Consider the following 5,373-nt stretch of genomic DNA (forward strand, 5'->3'; position numbering starts at 1 on the left):
CCATTCCCGAGTGGAAGTGGGAGAACATTACTATGGATTTTGTGGTTGGGTTGCCGAGATCAGTCAGAGGATCGAATTCTATTTGGGTTATAGTGGACCGACTCACTAAATCAGCGCATTTTCTACCAGTGAAGACGACTTTCTCCATGACGCAGTATGCAGAGCTTTATATCAGGGAGATAGTCCGTCTGCATGGGTTCCCAGTCTCGATTGTGTCCGACAGGGACACGAGGTTCACCTCGTCCTTCTGGAAGAGCTTACACGCAGCCATGGGAACGAAGTTGCTTTTCAGTACAGCTTTTCACCCGCAGACAGACGGTCAGTCTGAGCGAGTGATTCAGATTTTAGAGGATTTGCTGAGAGCTTGCATGATTGATTTTCAAGGAACTTGGGATTCTAGAATACCTCTAGTGGAGTTCACATACAACAACAGCTTCCAAGCATCTATTGTTATGGCTCCCTATGAGGCGTTGTACGGGAGGAAGTGCAGATCACCAGTTCATTGGGATGAAGTTGGTGAGAGAGCAGAACTTGGTCCAGAGATAGTTCAACAGACTGCAGACGTGATGGTCAAGATTCGTGACAGAATGAAGACTGTCCAAAGCCGTCAAAAGAGCTATGCCGATAAAAGGAGAAGAGATCTCGAGTTTGCCGTAGGAGATCACGTTTTTATAAAGATAGCACCTATGAAGGGTGTTATGAGATTTGGGAAAAGAGGCAAGCTAAGTCCGAGGTTCATTTGACCGTTTGAGATTCTTGACAGAGTTGGGACACTAGCCTATCGTGTAGCCCTTCCGCCGAATCTGGCCGGGGTACACCATGTGTTCCACGTCTCAATGCTGAGGAAATATCTAGCCAATCCTTCGCATATTCTGAGCTATGAGCCGTTGCAGCTCTCTCCAGACCTGTCTTATGAGGAGAAACCGATTCAAATCCTAGACAGGCAAGAGCGTAGGCTCCAGAACAAAGTTACTAAGCTAGTCAAAGTTCGGTGGCTAAACCAATCAGTGGAAGAAGCCACATGGGAGTCAGAGGCAGATATGAGACTTCGCTACCGGAGTTGTTCGGTAAGACTTAATTTCGAGGACGAAATTTTTATAAGTGGAGGAGGAACTGTAGTGCCCAAATTCAGCACACGTATAACCCATGCATTTATTTAATTGTTGAAGCATGTATTTAATTTTAAAGCGAGTCCTAGTAGTGCATGATTTATGAAAATACATTATTTTAAATTATTCATGTTTATGTGATGCACATTAAAATATTTTTCGAGTTTCATGTTTCAGGCGATTATTCGAGGCGGGAGTGATGAAAAGACCCGGTGACGATTTTTGGCAATTTAAAGGATGGTATTTTATTTTAAGTTGAGGATGTGGTATTTTAAATTACTTATTAGCTTTTAGCATTTTAAAGCCTAAGTTATTTATTTGAGTGAGTTTAGAATTTTAAAAGTTTAGCAAGTGTGCTTTTTATTTTAAATTAGAGACTTGGCTTGTGGTGAGGTTTAACATTTTAATTAGCCTTTTTATAGCACTTTTAATTAATATTTTTAATTGTGTAATTAAGCTATTTAATTCCCTAATTAAACACAAAAACTCACGCACACACACTTTTACACACACTAAATAGCTGCTTACACACACACACAAGTTTTCAATTCAGTTTTTATATTTTTGAGAAGAGAAATATTAGGGTTCTTAGTCCATAGAGCAGCCGCCCCCTCCCTCTGAAATTCTAACAAATTTTCGTTGGTTTCTTTCAAAGAAAATCGAGCCACCATCGTCTCGGATCAAGCCTCACGCCGCCGCTTCGATAACGCCATTTCGTTAAAGTTTATCATCAAAAGGCACGTATAATTTCTCTTTTGCTGTGTCAATCATGTCATATTATTTGTTGCGTTATTTTATGCGTAAAATTCATGTATGATGTTCATAGTTTGAGTGGATAATTGATTGGGTCGATTTTGAAGGAAAGTTTTTATATCTAAATCACGTTTTTATTGTTCTTATTAAAATTGCGAATTTTCGGTCGAGATTTTGAGAAAACTTTCAACGGCAAAATTGTAGAACATTTTGATACTTCGATTCGATATAAAATTCGAAATATTTGGATAAAAATTGAGTGAGTTATGATGTTTTTCGTGGTTCTGCTCAAACTGCGTTTTTCAGAAACTATTGATGTTGATGCGTTCTTGAGATTTTATTGTTGCAGGCTTCGTTGGGATCGACGGATGATCGTGGCTGCGTCTAGGTATGCTTAGTATGATGTTGGGTTGTTATTTGATAGGACGTGTAGTGTCGATAGGCAATTGAATCAATTTAAGTCGTAGGAAACGTTTCGGTGCCAATTGCCACGTTTTTCTTTGAATTATATGTGTCGTAGGGTGAACATCGTTGCTTTGAGTGTTTGTACGATTTTGGTTTGATTTTATGGCATGCTAGGATGGGTCTCGGGATGTCGATTCATGGTACGTGCAATCGAGTCTAGGATGATAAGCATTGCGTGTTCAGAATTTTCGTGAATTTCAGATTTACGCGGGTACATGGACCCTTACCCAGACCTCTACACGGGGTCCGTGCCTTTGTTCTTCCGGAGTGCCTTTTTTCAGAGTCTACACGATCCCTACACGGACCTAAGCACGGGGTCCGTGTCTCCCTTTTTCTGCACACACATTGTTCAGTACCTACACGGACCCGGAGCCGGACCTGGGCACGGGGTCCGTGTACTTCATGTTTTTGGGAAAAATTTTTATAGTATGCTTTGAGGTTTGATGTCATGGTTTAGTACAATGATTTACAAGGTCGAGTCATGGGAATTTTAGAACGTCCTAAGGAGTTGAATGAACTTGTAAGTAAGTATGATTAATACGTCTAAGTTATGCAAGTTAAGCATGTAAATTTCTGAATAGTATGTGCAGCAATGGCCCCGATCGAAGTCCAACGAATCCCTCAACGCCAAGTAAGTATGTTGACGTGCAAGAAAATATTTTAAGGTTTTGAGGTATGCTAAATGTCTTGTGACCAAATTATGTTTAGGATTGGAAAGCGTTAAATTATGAACGGGGACCAATCCGCCCGTTAAATTATGAGCGGGTTAGATCGAGGTTGGAAAGCGTTAATTTATGAACGGGGACCAACCAGCCCGTTAAATTATGAATGGGGATCTCATGTATGTGGCAGTGGATACGTCCCTGTCAGCCCAGTACAGTGGTTTGTCTGATCAGGCGTTTATTATGTTATGAGTCATTTGCTTTGAAACATGGCTCTACGCAAAATAAAGTCTTGTATGTTTAAGTACGTTGAAACATGCCTCTACGCAAAATAAAGTCTTGTATGTTTAAGTACGTTTAGTTATGCAAGAATGTTTATGAAAGCTTTCAAGTTATAGCACGTCTATGTATGTACGTATGTTCAAGTTACGTTATGCAAGTTCAAGTTTTAGTATGTACGTTCTATTTTAAAGTTGCATGTGGTTTTATTATGTAATACTCGTTATTCCGGTTTATACGTGTTGAGTCTTTAGACTCACTAGACTTGATCGATGCATGTGAGTATGTTGATGAGGAGACAGGAGGTGGCGACCAAGGGGCAGGCTTGGACTGAGTGGGAGGCTAACCCGAGGACCGCAATGTTTATTTTTTTATGCAAATGTTAATTTACTCTGATTTCATGTTTTGAGGGAAACACTTTGAGCAAACCTTTTGTAAGAAAATTTTATTGTAGTTATTTTGAACAACCATGTCTTATGGGGGACTTGGTTGAGATATTTTATGGCAAACTTTGAAGGTTATTTTATGTTTAAGAAAATTTTAATTTTTTCGCAAATTTTGAGTGGTAAAAGTATGGTACGTTACATGGTTTTTCTTTGATCAGCCCGAACTGCTTCCACATAGCATTTTTGCGAGGAGGGCTGATCTCCCCGGACTCCCATAGGAAATTTGATCTTTTGATGGTAGCTGGATGCCACGGCCCTCAATTCATTCATAGCCGGCCTCACTAAAATGATGTTATACGATGACGGGGAGTCCATTACAGTGAATGAGGTCATCACTATCCTTTTAAGATCTTGGGAGCCCAAAGTTAATGGCAAAACAATCTCTCCTTCCGGGTAAACCACATGGCCAGCAAAGACAAAAAAAGACAGTCTCTATAGCTTTCAAATGATAACCCTGCAAATCCATCTGCATAAAGGCATCTTTAAAAGTAACATTGACAGAACTGCCCGAGTCCACGAAGACTCTCAGAATATCGTAATTGGCTACCCTAGCTTGGATAACCAGGGCGTCATTATGGGGTAGATTCACCCCCTTTAAATCTTCCGGGCCAAAACTGATTATCACCTCATTTCTCCTCGCCCCTTCCACTTCCATACAGTCCCTCCTACTCATTGACTTCCTCGCCCAATTGGAGTCTCTATCAGTGGAGCCTCTTGATATCATTTTAATCAATTCCATGGCAGGGGACGAATTCTTCTTTCTCTCGGGCTCTTGCTCTCTCTTTTTTCCGAGATCATTTCTCGGGGCTTCCCTTGAATCTTCCCGGGCACTGGGTCCTGGTTGCTGAGGTGTCCAAGGTGGACCTCTCGACCTTTTACTAGACTGATTATGCCCCGGGATGGTAGGAGGAACATAATATCTATTCAAAGTCTTTCACTCCCTGGTATTATGAAAACAGACTCCATGAAGAGTACAGAACCCATTCTTCTCGAGCATAGTGAACTGCTGTGATGGCGGCAAATCTCTGCTACACTCCTGGATCTCCCGATCCCGGCTGATCTTCAAGGGCACGTGCTGAGAAAAATGCCCCTTATTACTCCTCCTATGTCCCCTCTCCTCGGGCTTTACCACCCGGTCTCTCCTCTCCTTCCTTCCCGCTTCACTCTTCTGTTTTTGGAATTCCTCCATGTTAATATATTTTTCTACCCGGGATAACAAGTCTTCGAAATCCCCGGGCACTTTTTGGTCAAAGATCTGAAAAACTCACCCTCCCTCGAGCCTTGAGTGAAGACAGTTGTCTTGGTTTCGGTGGCACAAGTAGGAAAATCCAAAGCCACTCTATTAAATCTTCTTATATAAGCCCTCAAACTCTTTTCCGAGCTTTGCTTGACCTGAAAAAGACTAGATGCAGTCTTCTTGTATTTCTTGCTGCTGCTAAAATGGTGTGAGAACAGCTTCTGGAATTCTTTGTAGGAATTGATACTTTGAGGGGCCTACCCCTCAAACCATCTCTGAGCAGAATCCACCAGTGTTTTCAGGAACACCTTACACTTGATTCGATCAATGTAACAGTGTAACATGGCTATATTTTCAAATTTGGCCAAGCGCTCGTCCGGGTCTGCATTTCCATCGTAATCCTTTACTTTGGCTGACTTGAA

Source organism: Primulina eburnea, chromosome 9, assembly GCF_022965805.1.
Source record: "Primulina eburnea isolate SZY01 chromosome 9, ASM2296580v1, whole genome shotgun sequence".
Lineage (NCBI taxonomy): Eukaryota > Viridiplantae > Streptophyta > Magnoliopsida > Lamiales > Gesneriaceae > Primulina > Primulina eburnea.